The following is a 23,183-nucleotide window of genomic DNA, read 5'->3' as shown; positions in this document are numbered from 1 at the left end:
TAAGCTGTTATTTTTGTTTATTTTGTCTGTAATTCAGAAAGCTTCTAGCAATTGGCTTCTGTGGTGCACTGTATCTCTATTCTCTCCCCATCCCACCCCCTGTCTAAATTTGATGCAAGATCACATGTATCCCATGCCTTCACATCCTGCATCCATCTCATTTCCACCCGTACCAATTATAAAAATTGTTGAACAAGAGAATCTTTCACCATATGCTCATGACTGCTTTCTTCATATACCACTTTCACTCTCATGCTATCACTGTTCAGAAAGCGATGAAAGGCTCCATCCAGTACTCGTGAGTTTTTTCACTCTGCTTCTATTTGCAATGTTGTGAAAGTGGTATGTACGGGAATAGTACAATGCGATTGTCTGCAGTGGTGGAGGGAAACTGAAGGTGGAGAGAAGAGGTTGTTAAGATTATTGGGGTGAACAGGTGGGAGAAGACAAAACCAAAGAAGGAGATGGTCTAGTGCAGTATTTCCCAAATGGTGGGTCTTGACCTATCAGTGGGTCACAGGGAGATTCTAGATGGATTGCCACATCCAGGGCTGGATTAACCCATCACTGGGCCCTGGCCTGGGCAAACATGCACTATTCCTGGCCACTGTGGGTGGAGTTTTGGGGCAGAGGGAGGACTGGAGAGCAAGCCCACCCGGCAGCAGCCATTCTTGTTCTACAGGATTAAGCCTGGCTCCCTGCTCTGGTGATGGAACCAGGGGTACAGCATCACTTAAATTTGGCCTGGCCACCCCCAATTGATGCTGCGACCCCATGCTCCAGGTTGCAATGCCACTCAAATTTGGTTCAATTGTCAGAGAGGGAGCTTCCCATAACACCTGGAGTGGGAAGCCAGTTCCACAGAACAGGAGCTGCCACTGCGGGGTCATTTTCCAACCCCTTCCTCTCAGGCCTTCCCTCTGCATTGTGCGTGGATTAGGGTTGCAGGGCTGGGGCAGAGAGAACATATCATAACATAACAGAGAGAATGGTGGGTCATTTAAAAAAAAAAAAGACAAAGTGATGTGGATGGGTTGACTTAATAAAAAGTTTGGCAACCACTGGTTTAGCAGTAGTATATCTGGTTCCTTTCTCTCGGAGCCAGCTGTGGATGGAATACTCCTTTGGGAATGAGGGCGATGTCTCCTCCCCACCCCCAGTGACCTCCACCTTGCCCAGATTAAAGTAGTAGCACAGTAATAGTTTTAACCTAGCTTTAAAAAAATAAAAAAATAAAAAAAGTTTTGACACTTAGCTAAAATCCCAGCATGTATCATTCTGAGATGACATATTGAGAGGACATCTTCAGCATTTTTTTGAGTTTAGCATAAGTTTTTAATTTTACATGAATTGCAAAGATAACACAATTCTGACAGATTCTGTGGTCATATCATATGTTGGTATATGTTAAGGGCTATTATAAAGGTGACGTTATAAATTGTTCTCCATAAATTGGATTAATCTGCAGCAAGGGAGATCTAGGTAAGGTATTGGGGGAAAACTTTCTAACTATAAGGATAGTTAAGCACTGGAATAGATTTCCAAGGGAGGTTGTGAAATCCTCGTCATTAGAGGCTTTTAAGAACAGGTTAGATAAACATCTGTCAAAAATGATCTAGGTAGACTTGGTCCTCCCTCAGTGCAGGGGGCTGGATTAGATGACCTCTCAAGGTCCCTTCCAGCCCTACATTTCTATAATTCTATCGTGGTCAGGAGAATGAGTCATACAGATTTAGGTTAAGAAAAAAAGAGGCTTGTTTAGGGATCTGTACTATAGTACAATAAAATCTTCTGTAATGACTTTTCACAGTGTCCCTTCTAGGTTTTTGCAAAAAACGGTAAGCCATTCAAATCGCTGCTAAGGGCAGGTCTACACTTAAAACGCTGCAGCGGCTCAGCTATGCCACTCCAGCACTTCAATGAAGATGCTGCTATACCGACAGGAGAGTTTCTCCTATCGGGGTAGTTAATCTACCTCTGCAAGAGGCAGTAGTTGTGTCGATGGGGGAAGCCCTCCCATTGACGTAGCACGCTGTATACCCGGGCTTAAGTCGGAATAACTGCGTTCAGTGGTGTGGCTTTTTCACGCCCCATAGCGATATAGTTATACAGACATAAGTTTATAGTGAAGACCTGGCCTAAAGCACATAAGAAAAGTTGTATAAAACAAGGTTCTTACTTCTATTGAAACTCGGATTAGATCCTCATCTGCATTCTAGTGGAAGAACTAGAGAGGTGAAACACTTGGACTCTTGTCCAAGGAAACTCTTTGTATTGTTCTGCAGTAACTCCGTTGATCAATTTTAAGAGCAGTATTTAATGGGAAATACAAGTGTACTCGGCTACAAATGGGCTGTGTGGTATATGGCTTTAAAGATGGCAAGGTGTGTACCCATTCAACAATAAAATACACTTATCATTAAAGGTTGTTAGTTTATGTGATCTGTAATGGAGAATGTTCTCTCAGAAATATTTTCACTGCTTGGGGAAAGTACAGTGAAGTGGAGCTGCAATTTGGGAGTTATCAGACCACATCTGAGGTTTGGGGGAGGGAAATCATAGTGCACTCCCCAGAGTGAATTTTGTGTTCCCCTCTCGTTTTAGCCACTCCTTACCATTTTCAAGAAAGGCTACCTGGCAACATACTGATTGAATTATAGTGCTCGATCAAACACCAAGATTTTCAGATGAAACCAAGTTTATTATGGCTAAAGAATAGAGATGCCATTTTAAACACTTGGATTCCTTTAATTAGAATCTGTTCTAGACTAGAAAGACAGAAAAAATCTATTCCAGCCCTCTACCAATGCAGGATTTTTCTAAAAGTATTTTAGTCTGTGTTTTTTTTTTCATTTTAAATACCTCAAGTTGTAGATCTTTTAGTACAGTACTTTCTTTGGAAGATTTTTCCACAGTCTTAAAAGATCTCTTGGTCAGCTTGGTGATAGTCTTGTTAATTTACTATTCTGTTTGTTAATGAGAACATAAGAATGGCCATACTGGGTCTGGCCAATGGTCCATCTAGCTCAGTGTCCTGTCTTCCAACAGTGGCCAATGCCATGTTCTTCAGAGGGAGTGAACAGTACACGTAATCATCAAGAGATCCTTCCCCTGTTGCCCATTCGCAGCTTTTGGCAAATAGAGACTGGGAACACTTCAGAGCATGGTTGTGCATCCCAGCCCATCCAGGCTAATAGCTGTTGATGGACCAATCCTCCATGAATTTATCTATCTCTTTTTTGAACCCTGTTATAGTCTTGGCCTTCAGAACATCCTCTGGCAAAGGGTTCCACAGATTGACTGTGCGTTGTGTGAAGAAATACTTTCTTTTGTCTGTTTTAAACGTGCTGCCTATTAATTTCTTTTGGTGACCTTTAGTTCTTGTGTTATGAGAAAATAAATAAATAACACGTCCTTATTTACTTTCTCCACACCAGTCATGATTTTAAAGACCTCTATCATATCCCCCTTTAGTCGTCTCTTTTCCAAGCTGAAAAGTTCCAGTCTTATTAATCTCTCCTAATTATAGAAGCTGTTCCGTACCCCGAATCACTTTTGTTGCCCTTTTCTGTACCTTTTCCAATTCCAATATATCTTTTTAGAGATGGGGTGACTAGTTCTGCATGGAGTGTTCAAGATGTGGGTGTACCATGGATTTATATGGCGGCAATATATTTTCTGTTTTCTTATCCCTTTCCTAATGATTTCTGACATTCCATTCACTTTTTTGACTGCTGCTGCACATTGAGTGGATGATTTCAGAGAACTATCCACAATGACTCCAAGATCTTTCTTGAGTGGTAATAGCTAATTTAGACCCCATCATTTTATATGTATAGTTGGGATTATGTTTTCTAGCGTGCTTTACTTTGCATTTATCGACATTGAATTGCATCTTCCAATTTGTTGCCCAGTCACCCAGTTTATGAGATCCTTTTGTAACTCTTTGGAGTCTGTTTGGGACTTAACTATCTTGAGTAATTTTATATCATCTGTAAATTTTGCCACCTCACTGTTTATCCCCTTTTCCAGATCATTTATGAATATGTTGAACAATATTGGTCCCAGTACAGACCCCTGGAGGACACCAGTATTTATCTGTCTCCATTCTGAAAACTGACCATTTATTCCTACCCTTTGTTTCCTATCTTTTAACCAGTTACTGATCCATGAGAGGACTTTTCCCTTTGGTGACTTTTAAGAGCCTTTGGTGAGGGATCTTGTCAAAGGCTTTCTGAAAAATCTAAATACACTACATCCCCTGGATCCCCTCTTGTCTACATGCTTGTTGACCCCCTCAAAGAATTCTAGTAAATTGGTGAGGCATAATTTCCTTTTACAAAAACCATGTTGACTCTTCACCCCAAGAAATCATGTTCATCTGTGTATCTGATCATTCTGTTCTTTACTATAATTTCAAATAATTTGCCTGGTATTGAAGTTAGGCTTACCAGCTTGTAATTGCTGGGATCACCTCAAGAGCCTTTTAAAAAAATTGGCATCACATTAGCTATCCTCCAGTCAGCTGGTACAGAAGCTGATTTAAATGATTGGTTACGTACCACAATTAGTAGTTCTGCATTTTCACATTTGAGTTCCTTCAGAACTCTTGGGTGAATACCATCTGGTCCTTGTGACTTAAAATATTCTTTCCTTCCTAACTTTTCTGTTTTTAAATTTCATAATTCCTAGGTACATAAATGTACTACCTTCTTCCTTAGTGTTTATACACTTCAAATATATGTGTGTATAAAGTTGCCATATTTCCCTGGTTTGGTCCCACTTTAGCCAAACTAAACATATTTCTTTTTAATATTTCATGCTAAATCTGTCATTCCAGCTCTAAAAGGCGAAAGATTTATACGATCTGAAGAGAAACCAGAGTATACACCATCAACTTTAAATGTATTCAGTTTCAAAAAGGGAGTTTTAGGGACTTATTCATACACATGAGTCCCCTTGCCAGTTATTGTGGTTGTATAGTCTTTTTTCCTATTCTCTTCCCCCCGACCCCCCAAAAAGTTTCTTCTCTCTTGCTGTCTGCATAAATGGAAAATAACTATACAGGAGAAATACTGAAATTGACTATACACAAAGTGTATCCAAAGAGCAAAGTGAACAAAGAAGAAAAACATTTTTTCTGTGGTAGTAATCTTAAAGGATTCATGGAACTGTCTCACAGAAATAAGATTTTAAAAAGCAAACTGAATAAGATTCAGCAGGAGTTGAAACCAGGGCTTTTTGGTCCACAGCAGAGAACTCTACACTTGAGCTAAAGAAGTAGCTGGAAGCAATAGTAAGTTATTTTTTACATGGACTAGCCACCTCAGTGATGTTACAGTACATGTTGCCAGTGATTTATACAACTTTTTGCTTGACGGCAGAAGAAAGTTAAGAATCAGGATTCCTGGGTTTTAATACTGGAAGTCAAGTGTGGTCTAGTGGTTGCAGACAGCACATAGATTTGACACATTCACTCTGAAAGACAGTGTGGCTGACTAGGCGAGATTTGACTGCACCATGTTAGAAACCTGTGTTCTATCCTTAGCTCTCAAAGAAGTGACCTTGTTCAAAGTCTGTTATCACATCTGTAAAATGGTGGTAACGGTGCTTACCTGTCTCTTAAGGTGCGGGAATGAGGCTTTTTTTCAATAATAGTGCACAGAATTAACACCAGTTAGTGAAAGAGCTGAGACAAGAGCTAATGTTCTTTTGAGTCTCAACCCAGTGCTCCTTTTACTAGATGAAAGGCTATTCTGCTACTGCTACGCTTGTTGTTGTCCTGAAGCATGCCAAAGCTCCATGGGGCTGAGAGCTTCCTTGTTGTAAGTGAAATGTTCAGTGATTTTTAGCAGCGACTCTCACAGGCTCTACTGAGGATGTACAGATGGCATTTTTCAGTGTCTTATAGTATAGCCAAATATGGGTGGATTTCCTGCTCCAAAACATTGAAGCATCAAATCCTTTCAAAGAAACATTTTGGGGGTGGGAGGAGAAATAATATTGGTAAAGCTATCTATTCTTCCCTAATCCGGTTCTCAGAAACGCCTGAACCATTTTTGCTGAAACTTTCCAAGAAAATTCAGCATTGTACAGAAAACAAGCATGGAAAATTCAAGTTTAAATGGTTAAAGTTTGGCAAAGTTGTAGGCAACTGAAAAGGAACATGACCTGCTGCTTACAAGCAGGGATGAATTGGTAGGGGAAGTAGAAGTGGGTGGCAATGTGAACAGCAGTGACCATGAGATGGTTGAGTTTAAGATCCTCACAAAAGGAAGCAAGGAGAGTAGCAAAATACGACCCTGGACTTCAGAAAAGCAGACTTTGACTCCTTTAGGGATCTGATGGGCAGGATCCCCTGGGAGGCTAATATGAGGGGGAAAGGAATCCAGGAAAGCTGGCTGTATTTTACAGAAGCCTTATTGAGGGCGCAGGAACAAACCATCCCGATGTGCAGAAAGAATAGCAGGCGACCAGCTTGGCTTAACAATGAAATCTTCGGTGAGCTTAAACACAAAAAGGAAGCTTACCTGAAGTGGAAATTTGGACTGATGGAGGAGGAGTATAAAAATATTGCTCGAACAAGCAGAGGTGCAATCAGGAAGGCCAAAACACAGCTGGAGTTGCAGCTAGCAAGGGATATGAAGGGTGACAAGAAGGGTTTCTACAGGTATCTTAGCAACAAGAAGAAGGTCAGGGAAAGTGTGGGCCCTTTACTGAATGGGGGAGGCAACCTAGTGACAGATGATGTGGAAAAAGCTGAAATACTCAATGCTTTTTTTGCCTCGGTCTTCACAGGCAAGGTCAGCTCCCACACTGCTGTCCTGGGCAACACAATATGGGAAGGAGGTGAACAGGTTAAGGACTATTTAGAAAAGCTGGACATGCACAAGTCCATGGGTCCAGATCTAATGCAACCGAGAGTGCTGATGTGATTGCAGAGCCATTGGCCATTATCTTTGAAAACTCATGGTGATTGGGGGGAGGTACCGGATGATTGGAAAAAGGCAAATATAGTGCCCTTCTTTAAAAAAGGGAAGGAGGTGAACCTGGGGAACTACAGACACCGGTCAGCCTCACCTCAGTCCCTGGAAAAATCATGGAGCAGGTCCTCAAGGAATCCATTTTGAAGCACTTGGAGGAGAGGAAGATGATCAGGAACAGTCAACATGGATTCACCAAGGGCAAGTCATGCCTGACCAACCTGATTGCCTTCAATGATGAGATAACTGGCTCTGTGGATATGGGGAAAGCAGTGGACGTGATACATCTTGACTTCAGCAAAGCTTTTGATATGGTCTCCCACAGCATTCTTGCCAGCAAGTTAAAAAAGTATGGATTGGATGAATGGACTATAAGGTGGATAGAAAGCTGGCTAGATTGTCTGACTCAACGGGTAGCCATCAACAGCTCGATGTCTAATTGGCAGCCGGTATCAAGCGGAGTGCCCCAGGGGTTAGTCCTGGGGCTGGTTTTGTTCAACATCTTCATTAATGATCTGGATGGTGGGATGGATTGCACCCTCAGCAAGTTCACAGATGACACTAAGCTGGGGGGAGAGGTAGATACACTGGAGGGTAGGGATAGGGTCCACAGTGACCTAGACAATTGGAGGATTGGGCCAAAAGAAATCCGATGAGGTTCAACAAGGACAAGTGCAGAGTCCTGCACTTAGGACGGAAGAATCCCATGCTCCACTACAGGCTGGGGACCGACTGGCTAATCAGCAATTCTGCAGAAAAGGACCAGGGGATTGCAGTGGACAAGAAGCTGGATATGAGTCAACAGTGTGCCCTTGTTGCCAAGAAGGCTAACGGCATATTGGGCTGCATTAATAGCATTGCTAGCAGATCGAGGCCTCTGTTCGGCACTGGTGAGGCCACCCCTGGAGTATTGTGTCCAGTTTTGGGCCCGCCACTACAGAAAAGATGTGGACAAATTGGAGAGAATCCAGCAGAGGGCAATGAAAATGATCAGGGTGCTGGGGCACATGACTTGCGACAAGAGGCTGAGGGACCTGGGCTTGTTTAGTTTGCAGAAGAGAAGAGTGATCGGGGATTTAGTAGCAGCCTTCAATTACCTGAAGGGGGGTTCCAAAGAGGATGTTCTCAGTGGTGGAGGATGACAGAACAAGAAGCAATGGTCTCAAGTTGCAGTGGGGGAGGTCTAGGTTGGATATTAGGAAACACTATTTCATTAGGAGGGTGGTGAAACACTGGAATGGGTTACCTAGGAAGGTGGTGGAATCTCCATCCTTAGAGGTTTTTAAGGCCCAGCTTGACAAAGCCCTGCCTGGGATGATTTAGTTGGTGTTGGTCCTGCTTTGAGCAGGGGATTGGACTAGCTGACCTCCTGAGGTCTCTTCCAATCCTAATCTTCTATGAATTTATAATGGAAGGTGGAAGGCACCCTTAATTGCAAACATTGTTACCAGCTCCACCTATGCTGGACAGACTGCAGTTGTTCCCAAGTCTCTCCCTCCCACTGAATGTCTATATTTGGGATTAATCCTCAGATGTTGTTTGTAATTTTCCGGATTGAATCTTTTTTTATTTCATGGCTATATTTCCAATGTCACTTTATATTTCTCTGTCCTCAGTGATGTTCTCAGCACCTCCTTCATGTTGTATTTGCATATGATACTGCTGTTTACTTCCTCTTTCAGATCATTAATAGAGATATTACAGAAGACCAGTACTATCAGTCAGTGTGGCATCCTAACAGACGCATATCTACAATTATTGTTCCATGTGATATATTCATTTACTGTCCCATTCACACAGGCATTAAGTTATATAATCCAGTGGTTCTCAACCAAGGGTCTGGGGCCCCCGGGGAGCCGTAGGCAGGTTTCAGGATGTCTGCCAAGCATGGCCAGCATTAGTCTGGCTTTCTGCCCAGGGCCCTAGCGAAAGTCCTGCCATGCAGAACTGCAAGGAATATTGCAGGGCCCCGAGACCTACCACCCGGGGCTGAAGCCTCAGCAACGTAGCTTTGTGGTGCCTCCTGTGGCATGGGGCCCTGGGCAATTGTCCTGCTTGCTATCCCTTAATGCCAGCCATGGCTTTTTTATGCAGAAAACCAGTTGGCCATAGAGTTTTTATAGCATGTTGGGGTTGGGGTGGGGAGGGGTGCGAGGGCTCAGAAAGAAAAAGGTTGAGAACCCCAGATATAATTCACCTTTTGAACTTGCCACACTGAACCAGGAAAATGTAACCTCATTGTTAGACAACTGAACTGTACTTGGAGCTTCCCTTGGAAAGCACTCACCATCAATTAGTGCAGAATGCAGGGGTTTCTCTCACATAGGTGAGCTGCCATGTGATTGACACCCGTGGTCTGTACTGATTACGTATATGCTTCAGAGAGCAATTCAGTGTTGTTGAGCCTATAAGGTCGTAATTGGTATGGGACCTAGCTATGTGTGAGATCAACTGTTGCCCAAATCATCCATTTTAGACATTAAAATTGTAGGTTTTTGTATTGGCACGTAACAAGGTACTGCTCCTGCAGGCTCAAATGCTGTCTCAACACAACTTTGAGAAGGGCATAACCCCTTAAGGCTGAGTTTTGCATGGATAGTCTCCAGATGAAGCACATGAAGGAAAAGGGCATGTGATTGAGGAAAATGTTAGTTATTGGGGATTTAAAGCAGAATTATTGGTACAGTCTAGGAGAAACTCGGGACTGGGAAAGACCTGGAATGAGGTTCTCCACAGAAATTGGCAGAAGGATAGTTGCCTGGGGAGCAGTGTAGCAGCCAAGGATCCAGAGTTGGAGACTGGCAGAGCTCTCTCTGCCTAAGTAGCCTGGAGCATGAGCCCAGAAGCAAGATTAGTGAGAATCTCTGATAAAAGGATGATTATAAATTCCAGGCAAAAGGCCAGAAAAGACCTGGGAAGCCCAGATCCAAGGATGAAGGGGGAATTGTTTTTGTTTAACCATACCAATAAACTAGACCCCATAAGGAGGGAGACTAGTTGAAACAGTTATGTGGCATCTTATGTGGCATAAACTCAGGCATGATGGGACATAACTGTTACAGGCAACCATCTCCATAGTATTTGAGTACTTGTTGGGTCACTTATTCTTGTGTTCTTGAATTAGATGTCCTGGGGCTGAGAAAAGGGATTTTTCAGTATGTGGCTCATGATCTTGGGGATATTGCCTCCTGTGGTCCACGGCCACCAGACACAGAAGTTGGTCAGTTTTAGGGCATGGTATAAGACATTAATTTGGCTATGCTTTTGATAGATTTATGGATGACATTAATAGATAGGGCAAGTGTTTGAGTAATTCTTAGTATGTAAGAGGATCTGTTGGGCCTTTAAGTTTGAAGATTTATTTTGATTGTCATTTTATAAACAATTGTTTTTAATAAAGTAAGCTGTGGAGAATCTGAGCCATTGACTTATGCTCATGTGTGAGCATTTTCTCCAAATGAGAGTTTTTGGAATACTGGATTTTTTTTCCCTATTCTTTGGCACCAAGGAAGACTGAATAGAGCACTAACTGTGCCAAGAGTCGGAAAATAAGGAAGTTACAATTCAACACAATTTTTTCCTTCAACCACTAACCATCTGTTCTTACTTCCATGTCATCATAATTAGAAATATACCATAAAATCAAACACACAGTACACCAAAGTTATAAGAAAATAGAAAAATAAATAAATCTTTGTTACTCTTGTACCCATCACCATCATATTTAGGCTCATGAATTCCATGAACCTCAAGAGTATGGGAATGAGATGATTAACTTAATGACTTCATCTTTCCGTGGAACTGAGTTCCCTCAACAAAGCCATTGAAGTAGAAGGCATCTCATCCTGTTTTGATGCCATTTATTGTTTCTTTGTCTGCGACAAACTTGGCACCAAGGCAACTACTAAGAAGTCATGAATTGAAAATTCAGCCTCTGCTAATGGCATAGGGGGAGGCCAAAGCATCTTTCACTAAGAAAATCTCAGTGCACCTTGTCCTTCCTGGTGCTAGGCTCTTCATTTACACCTGTAGTGCTGTCAGGGTTCTCCCCCCCCCCCCCCCACACACTCTGAACTCTGGGCTACGGATGTGGGGACTGCATGAAAGACCCCCTACGCTTATATTCTACCAGCTTAGGTTAAAACTTCCCCAAGGCACAAATTCCTTTCCTTGTCCTTGGATGGTATTGCTGCCACCACCAAGTGATTTACACAAAAATTCAGGGAAGGGTCACTTGGAATCCCTATTCCCCCAAAATATGCCCCCAAGCCCCTTAACCCTCTTTCCTGGGGAGGCTTGAGAATAATATACCAACCAGTTGCCATGGTAGTGTGAGCACAGACCAGACCTTTTGTCTTCGGGACACTGAAATCAATCAGGTTCTTAAAAGAAGAACTTTATTCATAAAAAAATAAAATAAAGGAATCACACCTGCAAAATCAGGATGGAAGGTAACTTTACAGGATAATAAAAAGATTTAAAACATAGAGGATTCCCCTCTGGGCTCAGCTGGACAATTACAGGAAAATTCACAAGCCAAACAAAAGATAACCTAACGCATTTCCTTGCCCTACTCTACAATTTCTGTGATTTTAGATGGATTATTCTATTCCAGGTATATTTTCAGGAGATATTGGACCTGTTTGGCTTCTCCCTCCGTCCGGAGAGGGAACAACAAAAGAGAACAACAAACAAATCCTTTCTCCCCCCCCCCCCCAGATTTGAAAGTATCTTCTTTCCTCATTGGTCCTTCTGGTCAGGTGCCAACTAGGTTATTTGAACTGGGTAACCCCTCACAGATAAGGCAATCCAGTACCTCTGCCAAGGAGGGATTTTATGCTACTGCATACATATCCTTCCCCCTATATTTATCCTTTTCCCCACATGGGGTGAACATGGGGTGAAATTTTGAGATGCCTCAGGTCGCAGTGGCAACAGTATGTTAACGTTCGACTGTAATGCAGATGTTACCATAATTTAGCTGTCTGAATGCCTGAATAAATTAAGTACCTGGATAAAAAGCAGCTGGCTCAAGTTCAATCTGTATAAGACAGAAATCATGATTGGATAAAGGAAGTACTTTGAAGAACTGGCAGAAGCTCTGACTTCATCTTCCTTTGAAAGCCACTGCTCTCTGATTTTTAAGTTCATATGCAGTTTCTAAATTGTCTGGACACATTACTGTCCCTAGACACCAGAATAGCAGCAATGATCAGAAAGTTACTATTTAGAATGGTGCCCTTTCCTGCTTGATGTACACGCAGACATGGTGATCTGTGTCTTTGTCCTTCATCCCGGTTGGGCTATTAGAATATGTTCTACCTGTAACTCTTTGTTAAAGCTACACAGAAACCAGCTAATTTAACATGTACTAGTTCACTGGTCAGGTAATGCATGTTACTGAGTGTACCTTATGCTGGTACATTGTACGCTGTCTTCCCATCCACTTGTAGATCTGTTTAAAAAAAATTTGTGCTGATTTTTCAAGGCCTTATGGGCCGAAACTTAATTATATCAAAAACCATCCCATTTCTTGTAACCCGCCTAAACAGCTGAGATCAGCAGAGTTGCTATTGTTGAGGTAGCCCAACTTGAGATGAAGGCACTGTACGCCGAGTTGGCAAGCCAGATAGTCTGTGATGATTGGCCATTTATTTCTATGGCCCTTAGCTCTCTACTGTTTCACTCCCTATCTTCAAAGGTGAAAATGAGCCTTTCTGTATTTGAGTTTTATGTAGCACCCTATAATTTTGCAATAAGGCAGAATTGCTAGTGATTTTCCACTGAAGATAAAAAATCTTAAAGTGAAATTAATGAAGGGATGAATGCAGTCCTATTGGGTGATATGTTTTTCTTAATTGTGTTTGTGGAGACTAAATAGAATGTTTGTGGATGTGTTATAAACTTGTAAGTAAATGCAAAAATAGCTCATTAACTCTACTGTATTAGCCTTTGATTTTATAGTATATTTCTATTTAGATGTAGGAGCAAGAGAAGATGATTAGTGCCTGAAGGCAAGAATTTTTATTTAGCTTATTTTTCAGATTTGTCTTAATATTAGGGTTATTGATTAATTGCAGTTAACTCACATGATTAATTAAAAAAATAACTGTGATTTATAAAATTAATCACGATTAATCGCAGTTTTAATTGTACTGTTAAACAATAGAATGCTAATTGAAATTTATTAAATATTTTTGATATTTTTCTACATTTTCAAATGCATTGATTTCAATTGCAACACAGAATACAAAGTGTTCAGTGCTCACTTTATATTATTTTTATTACAAATATTTGCACTGTAAAAATGATAAACAAGAAATAGTATTTTTCAATTCACCTCATACAAGTACTGTAGTGTAGTCTCTTTATCGTGCAACTTACAAATGTAGATTTTTTTTGTTACATGACTGCACTCAAAAACAAAACAATGTAAAACTTTAGAGCCTAGAAATCCACTCAGTCCTACTTCTTGTTCAGCCAATTGTTAAGACAAACAAGTTTGTTTACATTTATGGGAGATACTGCTGACTGCTTCTTATTTACTATGACACCCGAAGGTGAGAACAGGCGTTCGCATGGCACTTTTGTAGCCGGAGTTGCAAGGTATTTGCATGCCAGATATGCTACACATTCATATGCCCCTTCATGCTTCGGCCACCATTACAGAGAACATGCTTCCATGCTGATGACACTCGTTTAAAAAAAAATGCGTTAATTAAATTTGTGACTGAACTTCTTGGGGGAGAATTGTATGTCTCCTGCTCTTTTACCTGCATTCTGCTATATATTTCATGTTATTGCAGTCTTGGATGATGACTCAACACATGTTGTTCATTTTAAGAATACTTTCAATGCAGATTTGACAAAAGACAAAGAAGGTGAAGGTACCCATGTGAGATTGCTAAAAATAGCCACAGCACTCAACCCAAGGTTTAAGACTCTGAAGTGCCTTCCAGAATCTGAGGGGAACGAGGTGTGGAACATGCTTTCAGAAGTCTTAAAAGAGCAACACTCTGATGTGGAAACTACAGAACCCGAACCACCAAAAAAGAAAATCAATCTTCTGCTGATGGCATCTGACTCAGATGATGAAAGTGAATGTGCATCGGTCTGCATTGCTTTGGATTGTTATTGAGCAGAACCCCTCATTAACATGGACTCATGTCCTTTGGAATGGTGGTTGAAGCATGAAGGGACATATGAATCTTTAGCGCATCTGGCAAGTAAATATCTTGCAATGCCGGCTACAACAGTGCCTTGTGAACACCTGTTTTCACTTTCAGATGACATTGTAAACAAGAAGCGGGCAGCATTATCTCCTGCAAATGTAAACAAACTTGTTTATCTGAGTGATTAACTGAACAAGAAGTAGGACTGAGTGGACTTTTAGTCTCTAAAGTTTTACTTTGTTTTATTTTTGAATACAGGGTTTTTTTGTACATAATTCTACGTTTGTAAATTCAACTTTCATGATAAAGAGATTGTATTACAGTACTTGTATGAGGTGAACTGCTGGCTTTCCCCACCCTAAGTTCATTCTTACCACCAGTGATGGTACTGGAACGTCTCCTTGCTTCAGCAAGCGCTTACTTACCCTGTGGTTTTCTCTTAGTGTTGTAAATAGTTAAATAAGTAGTTCTTTTGTTTCTTAACAGTTAGTGTGTTAGTGTTGTAGATTAGATAGTCCCCTCTGGGATTTAGCCCAGGGACAGGCCACCGAAATTGGACTTGGCAGCATCGGTGCAAAGTTCACCTCTGGCACCGGTCTCCCGGTGCTGATTCGAGTTCCAAGGAAGCTCTTGCAGTGAGGGCGTTCCCCGACCTCCCGTGAGGCAAAGGGAAAGTCTGGGGAGGAGAATAGACCCTTGCGGGATAGTAAGGCTACGTCTATACTTGCAGATGTAGAGTGCCGGGAGTTAAACCAGCCCTCAGAGACAGCAGCAGGGAAAGCGCTGATATGTGTTCACACTGGGCTCCTTGTGATTGTGGAGCACGTCCACATTAGCAGCTCTTGCAACACCACAGAAAGCAGTGCATTGTGATAGCTATACCAGTGTACAAGTGGCTGCAGCGTGCTTTGGAAAGGGTTTGCAATGCCTAATGGGGCAGGCACAGCATCACACGATACAGGTTTCCCAATCCCATTGTTCCATGGGCATCCTACGAGATTGCCAGCTGCTTGTCAAATGAGGGGGTGGGGAGTGTGACAAGAAGTGTGTTGTGTGTATGTGGGGAGAGAGACGTGTTTTGGGGGGCAGAGTGTGTTAGCATGTTATCTTGTAAGTTCAGACAGCGGCAGGAGGAAGGGGGAAACCCGACATCAGTCCCCACCCCCTGCCTCTCTCTCACTCTCATGCATGCGAGCGCGCACAGACACCTGCCTCTGCTGCAGAGGCATTCCACAGTAATGGTTTGCTTTGTGTCCTGGAGCAGATAAGCATGCATGCTGTCAGAAACGGAGCTTTGAAAGGGGATATCCACATGCCTGCAGTCGAGTTCAAAACACTGACCAGAGTGGCCACTTGACTTCAGGGGATTATGGGACGTTTCCAGAGGACAATCGCAACACAGTAATGCAACACGTCATCCACCCTGACACCCCGGCGCTTCAGCCGGGGCGCAGAAAACTCTATGCTTCTCGTGGAGATGGATTACCAGGAGTGCCCCAGCCTCGGGGTCTGGGTGCTCTTAAGTGCCTTGCCAGTGTGGACACCTCAGGAGTTAGGGAGCCCGGGGCTGATTTATGCGCTCTAACTTGCAAGTGTAGACAAGGCCTTAGTCTCCGGAGGCCAGCCAGGCACTTGCATCACCAGCTAGGGCAACCAGCCTTCCTAGGGACCCACCGTCCACCCCAGGTAGTGGCAGAGGTCCCCAGCACCTGGAAGTCCTGTCCACGCCGGAGGCCTTCCAGGCTGCAAAAGATATTGTCTTTGCTGGTGTCCCCAATGCCCTGCCAAGACATGGTTGTCTCCTGGGGGAAGCCCAGCCCCACCACAAAAAGGGCAAGGGCTATAAGCGCCATCAAGGCCAATAATCGGATTCTGCCTCTCAGTCGGGCTCTTCCCGTTACCCTCAGGGTAATAAGCGGGCGTTTTGAGGGTGCGCCCCGAGGGCAACGTCCTAGTCTACAGACAAGATCCTACCCTTCTTCTGTTTTCCAACCACCTTTCTCCTTTCCTCCCCACTTGGACTGCAATAACGACAGACGGCTGGGTCTTCAGCACTGTGGCAGTGGGGTACACCCTACAGTTTATTTCTACCGTTCCTCCCATCTCCCTTCCCCGTCCCTCTTCAGGGACCCTTCTCACGAGCGGCTTCTTGCCCAAGAGGTGCAAGCTCTCTTGCAAGTCGGGGCCATAGAGGAAGTCCCCGTACATCAGAAAGGGAAAGGGTTTTATTCCCAATATTTTCTCATATCAAAGACCAAGGGCAGTCTATGTCCTATTTTCGACCTGCCTTGAAGTTTCACATGGTCTCCTTGGCCTCCATCATTCCTTCCCTGGATCCTGGTATGCCGCTTTCGATTTGAAGGATGCCTACTTTCATATATAAATATTCCACAGATACAGACCTTTTCTGTGTTTCAGTGGGGACCGCCCACTTCAGTTTGTGCATGTCAGTAGCGGCAGCTTACGTCAGATGTCCAGATTTACCCGTACCTTGACGACTAGCTGATCAAGGGCTGCTCCAGAATACAGGTCCAGCACAGTGTCACCGTGCTACAAGCTATGTGCCACGTTCTGGACCTGTTGATAAATGAACAAAAATCAGTGTTAAACTCTATCCTTTGGACCGGGATTATCGGAGTGGTACTTGACTTTACCCGAGCCAGGGGGTTTCTGTCGCAGGACAATGTCAGATCTCATTGCCAGCGTCTCCACACACCCACTCACCAAGGCCTAGGTTTGCCTCAGGCTACTGGGTCACATGGCAGTGTGCACTTACGTCGTCTGGCATGCAAGGCTCAGACTGCAGCCCCTTTAACTGCCTAGCGACTGTCTATTCCCTGTTCAGGGATCACCTGCACAAGGTCATCACGATCCCGCCGAAAGTGCTTATCTCTCTGCAGAGGTGGACTGACCCAAAGTGAGTGCTGGAAAGAGTACCGTTGGAGAGTCCACGACCCACAGTCTCCCTGATATCTGATGCCTCAGACCTCGGTTGGGGAGCACATCTTGGTATGCTGCGGACTTGGGACATGGTCTCCAGAGGAACTTTCACTGCATAAAAACGTCAGAGAGCTCAGGACCATCCGCCTGGCATGTCCGGTCTTTCTGACACACTTCTCCAGTCGAGTAGTACAGGCATTGATGGACAATATGGCCTCAATGTTCTGTGTCAACAGGCAAGGGGGAGCGTACTTGTGGCTCAAATGTCCTTGGCGGCCTTCCTAGCAAATGTCCCTATCCAGGGCATCTGCAGGGCCGCGATGTGGTTTTCAGGTTTCAGAGTGGTAGCCGTGTTAGTCTGTATCAGCAAAAACAACGAGGAGTCATTGTGGCACCTTAGAGACTAACAAATTTATTTGGGCATAAGCTTTCATGGGCTAGAACCTACGTCATAAAATATGGTTTTCAATACACACGTTCACGACGCATGACACCATCACCCAGCAAGCCAGAGATGACGCTGGATTTGGCAGAGCTGTGTTGTAGTCAACACATACATGAACTCCTATCCGCCTCCAATGGCACTGCTTGGGAGTCACCTACAATGGAATGGACATGAGCAAGCACTCGAAGAAAAGACAGCTACCTTTTTCATAACTGGTGTTCTTTGAGGTGTGTTGATCATGTCCATTCCATGACCCGCCCTCCTTCCCCACTGTTGGCGTTTCCGACAAGAAGAAACCTAGGGTGGGGGGCAGCCGTCAGCATCCCTTATACCGTGGCATATGCATGCCACTTCAGAGGGCGCCAGAGCCAGTCCCCTATGGATACTACTGAGGGGAAAACTTCCGGCACCGGTGCATGTGGCAAGCACACATGCCTACAATGGAATAGATCTGAGCACTACATCTCAAAGAATATTGTAATGGGTCTGGTGAAAATTCTTAATTTAATCTATTGTAGCAGTAGAATAACTGCATCTTTTGTGAAGTAATACTGTAACTGTCAGCACTGTAAATGTCTATTGCTTGTCTAAATTGTAGCAAAGTTGCAGGTTTTAATGGGGAGACAATTTCTTTTTCAGTGTAATATCTTGCAAGTATAATTTTCAGTCAGTCTTATGGAGCACTTTCATATCTGTAAGTCTTCCTATAATATGAAGATTGTACTTGGGTTTCCAACACACCGAAGTGCATTATTTATACCTTCTTTGTAATTTTCAAAATCCATGGATTTTGTGAAAAGCCTCTCAGAGAAGTTGCATGGTTTTAATAAGCCTCATATATCTTCTACTCTAATTATAAAAAAGACTGTATGTAATTATAGGTTGGGAAATAAGCCGTGCTTATGCTGGTAACTAACAGTGAATATTTTAATTGCTTACAACTGTCTTGAGAGTTTGTAATCTTTTATTTAATTAATCTTTAGAATGAAATTCTCCTGTAGGAATTTGCTGCTATGGAGTGCATACATATTGTCCAATGTTAATTTTAGCATTGCTGGCTCTTCTGTCCATCTTTTTTTCTGTCTCTTCCTCCTTCCATGCCCCCTGCGGTAGATAAGTTGCTAAAGTGGAGTCCTGTTCTGAGGATATGTCTACACAGCAAAGAAAAACCTCTGACTGGCCTGTGGGCCTATTTCATTGCTGTGTAGACTTCCTCTAACGCCCTGTGAGGTGGGAGAGTTCCAGAGCTTGGACTCCAGCCTGAGGTTGGAAGTCTACACAGTAATGAAACAGTCCTGCAGCCAAGTCGGCTGGCATGGGCCAGTCATGGGTTTTTCGTTGTTGTGTAGACATACCCAGCGAATGTGGCCTTGCACTCCATATGTTTTATGTAAAGATGCATATGAGCGTGACTATGATGTAACTGGAATATGCTTTATACAAAGGATCTCTTGTAAGTTATCATAACAAAGGTTATAACCTACTGAATATATTCCTCCTATTTGTGCGCATGTATCATTCTTGTATCTGAAGCTAGAAATATGAAGTATAACTCTGAGGTCCTATTGTAATTATGCAAAGTGTGGGCCATTAATGGTGGTTTAGAATCTTGATGGCTTCCATTGACTAGGGCAATTGGTTGTAAATGGTTTATTTACCCGCAAGTCTTTCTAAAAATTATATATTAATATTTTCTAACACACATGGTATTGCACCCAACACGAGAACTCCATTTTGGACCTAATGATGACTGATAACTATGAATGTAATCACTGGAAGTTTGTGGTTGCTTATGGACCAGTGATCATGACCTGGTTACATTTAATAGGGGCAGAGAACAGTCCCAACCTGCAATCTCTCTCACACACACACACACACACACACTCTCTCTCTGCTTCAAAAAGGCTAATTTCCCAAAGTTGAGGAAAATTGTGAGCTACATTGATTGGGAGGAAAAAACTTAAAGAAAAATGTGAATGAAAATTGGCAGTTCAAGAATAGTTTGTTAGATGGCCAAAAAGCAATTCAATTCAAGGCAGAGGACAGCTTTGGCTAAAAGCCCTTTCTTGTTCAGTGGCAAAGTGAAGGCAGCAATTAGAAATTAAAAAAGCAATATACACTGGACTCCCGCTAGAACGTGGGGTTTTGGATCCATGCGCGGTCCCGCATTAACGCGGGGACCACGTTACCATGGATTCCAATTAAGGTAATTAAATTTGGGATCCATGCGCGGTCCCGCGCTATAATCGAATTTGCGCTGTAAAGATGCGTGTTCTAGCGAGGGGCTGTTGTATAACAAATAGGAAAGGAGGAAATAAATCATTCCTAATTTATATTGATTGCTATGACCTATAGAAAATTGATAAGAAAAGCTAAAGGCATCAGGGAAAAATCCAGGACTGGCAGGGTTAAGTATGATGAGTTTAAGAGTATTCGGAACAGAAGAAATTTTAACAATGGTATAGTTCCATTACTAAATAGAGCTGGTAAAATTGTTAATGGACATGAAGAAAAAGTAGAAGTATTCAATAAATATTTGTGTTCTGTACTTGGAAAGAAGAAGCAGAATGATTAAATATTTTCTAGTCCATTAGGAGGATGTTAAACAACATATACTAAGGACGTTTTTAAATCGGTTGATCCCTGATAACTTGCACCCAGAAGAACGACAAAAATTATTCAAGGGCTGGAGAAAATGCCTTACAGTGAAAATGCTTTAAAGAATTTAATCTCTTTATCAAAAAGAAGATTGAGAGGTGACTTGATTACTGTATACTTACCTTCACAGGGAGAAAATATTAGATACAAAAAGGCTCTTTAATTTACCTGAGAAAGACCTAACAAGAAGCATTGGCTGGCAGCTGAAACAAGACAAATTCAAATGGGAAATAAAGAATGGATTTTTAACAGAGGGGGTGATTAACCGTTGGAACAACCTATCCTGGGAAGAGGTGGGTTCCCCATTTCTTGATGTCTTCAAATCAAGACTTGGATGCTTTCCTGGAAGATGTGTTTTAGCCATACACAGTTATTGGACTCAGTACAGGGGTAACCAGGTGAAATATAAGGGCCCATGTTACACAGGAGGTCAGACTAGATGATCTAATGGTCTCTTCTAGCCTTAGACTCTATGAATCTATGAAGAAATTTATGGGTATGGTAGTACAATAGCCTGTAGCTTGTTAGTTTCTGAGCACTTATTAACCTTGCATATGGTGTTTGATCATTCTTTACAATACCTTTTGTTTTAGTTGGTTTCACTTCTAACCCTCATTTTTATTTTTAATTATAGAATTTAACAACACTGTCATGTTTCTTTCATTCTTCAATGAACACTGAACTTGCTACTGAATGTAACTGAGTCCAGGTGATTAAGGGACACATCCATTTGTGTCTTTCTCTTGCTGAACATCAACACCTGAGGCATTTGCAGAGAGTGTTCTTTCACACTAAAATAAAACTATTAAACAAAAGTAAGTTTAAGAAAGAAACAGAACAAGTATGCAAGTTGAATTTTTGCATGATGCGTCATTAGTGTTCAGCACTGGATTATTCTTGGTTATCCACGTCTGCTAATGAAAATTCAGAAATTTTAATTTCAAAACTGAAAAATGTGACTCAGATGGTTCCACTCAATATGGCAGTTTTAGTAAAGGGGATACTAATTCATATTTTGACAGTTAAAAGAATTGAAAATCTACCTGATCTTCTTTAAATCCAGTTTACTGTATTAGGGCAAGAAAACCTGATCACCGACTACATATTTGGCGATAAGTAGCAGAACAGTCTGAAATGAAGAGCTATGCATAGTATACGAAATGTAGTTTTCTGCATGTTTTGAATTTCGTTCACTTTGGTATGGCATACTATTTTTTTTTATTTTGATGGTAATATGTGTTTTCCCATTCTTCCAATTTAAGTCACAGATTTTAGTTTTTTTCCCCACGTTTGTATATTAGTGCTCATTACCATTGTGGCCAAGAGACTTTTCTTGATATCTTACGTTTTATTTTTAAAGAGAATTTTTCAAACCATTGCCACATCTTCATTTGTGTATTTAGTTGTTTCTGTTGGAGGGTCTATGTTGGCATGTTAAAAAACATTGTGGCTTTTCTCACTATATTAATCATTGCTCATTGTTTCTGCTAATTTAATGTTGCTGAGACTTTTAAAATATTATGAGTGTATTTCAATCTATAAGAAGAAAGCATTTACATTCAGTATTACAGAATAATTCCTGTAGGTTTTAAAAATTAATTCTCTGTGTAAAACCCTGGTAATCAATGTAAGAAAAAAGTTTTTCTCTCAGCACTTGTTCACAAAATGAATGTCTTTTCAAATGTCAGCTCAATGTACAAGAGAACAAATAGATATAAAAAGGAAAGAAGTTTAAAATAATCTTGGTATGTGTGAAATGTGTACAGTTAATTATTTTTATTCAGTTCAAATAGAAATGTTTGCAGTTTAGCAATTCATAAAATTAGCATACTTCTAAATTAGATGTGTACAAAGCCAGCAATATAAATAGATCTAGTGTAATTTAATAATAAAGAGAATAACCAATGACAGCATGTGTAGCTGTTGAGATCAGCACCCCATAGCTATTGGAAACACTCTCCCTTTGGCCTCTTATATTGCTACCAAAGAACCACACCCTGAGTAATAGTGGTATCTTTCACTGGTTGTGTACCCTATTACCTGTTAGCTTTCCTGGTGGAGATGTCTGGTTTTATTTTTAAAAAGTGGTTATTTTTTTTTTTTAAATTGGAGTTAAAAAAAAAAAAGTTGTTGGGGGGGGGGGGGGGGGAGATAATTTGTGTTCATTTTAATTTGCTTAAAATGACTTTACCAGCATTGGAGGCCTTTATTTCCTAAGGGCTGACCTTTTAGGACTTACTTTAAATTTTCAAAGTCGTGCACGAGGATTTAGCCACTTAACTTGCTTGAATGACAGTGAAATTTTCATGGGTAAATCCTTGTGTGTATCACTTTGAGAATCTATCCCTTAGTGTCTTTACTGAAACCTTCAACTTCAGCCCTAGAAATGGCATCTGCTCGATGTAAATCCTTTGAAGTTAATGTGGCTTGGGCTTTAGCTACTCTGAACAGAACATAAACAACCATCCTGCTCTCCCTCCTCCTAATACTTCCATTCTACTACCAGCCAAATTTAAACTTGAACTTGGCTACGAGTATAATAAAAGCTTTTTCTTAATTTTGCCAGTTTCTCTCTCCAATTCAGACTGCTTTCAGTTAGTTGTATTAGCTTCAAAGGCTTCATACCACAGATGCCAGGCTAGGGCTAAAGCTGCCAATTTTGGCAAATACTCCTGGGCTTTAGGATCCTATGGCTTCTAACAGTGTTGATCTGAAAATGCTGATAGTGTTAATATCCAACCCAGGTTAGTTTTTCCCTAGCAACATAGTTTCTAAAATGTTTCCTTTTTTAAATTAATCAGAAATGAAGCTTGCATTGCTATGTGTGGCATAGTATGTTAGATGTGACTCCTTTAAATTCCCCTCAAAACATAACAAATTATAGGTTTTTCTCGTGTAGTAATAAACTAGCTATTTTTTGTCTTGGTCAAATATATATATTTATTTAAATATCTTAAATAGATTTGGAACAAACTGTTCTTTATA

General features: G+C 41.7%; 1 protein-coding gene across 6 annotated transcripts in view; it reads left to right on the top strand.

Moving 5' to 3' along the window:
• The window catches only part of PTPN4 (protein tyrosine phosphatase non-receptor type 4), a 207,056-nt gene that overhangs the window by 6,196 nt on the left and 177,677 nt on the right, over positions 1–23,183 (top strand). The window contains exon 2 of one of the 6 annotated variants that reach the window (XM_054044366.1): positions 20,329–20,491. The exons of 4 other annotated variants lie outside the window; for them this stretch is intronic. The gene's annotated coding sequence lies outside the window, so the exon portion shown is untranslated. Of the gene's footprint in view, positions 1–20,328; positions 20,492–20,937; positions 21,014–23,183 lie in introns of those variants that run through there. One more of the 6 variants, XM_054044371.1, reaches the window with a different exon arrangement.

This window comes from Malaclemys terrapin, chromosome 11 (genome assembly GCF_027887155.1).
Source record: "Malaclemys terrapin pileata isolate rMalTer1 chromosome 11, rMalTer1.hap1, whole genome shotgun sequence".
NCBI lineage: Eukaryota > Metazoa > Chordata > Testudines > Emydidae > Malaclemys > Malaclemys terrapin.
The sequence above is the reverse complement of the archived record's forward strand: the minus strand, read 5'-3'. Positions and strand labels throughout refer to the sequence as shown.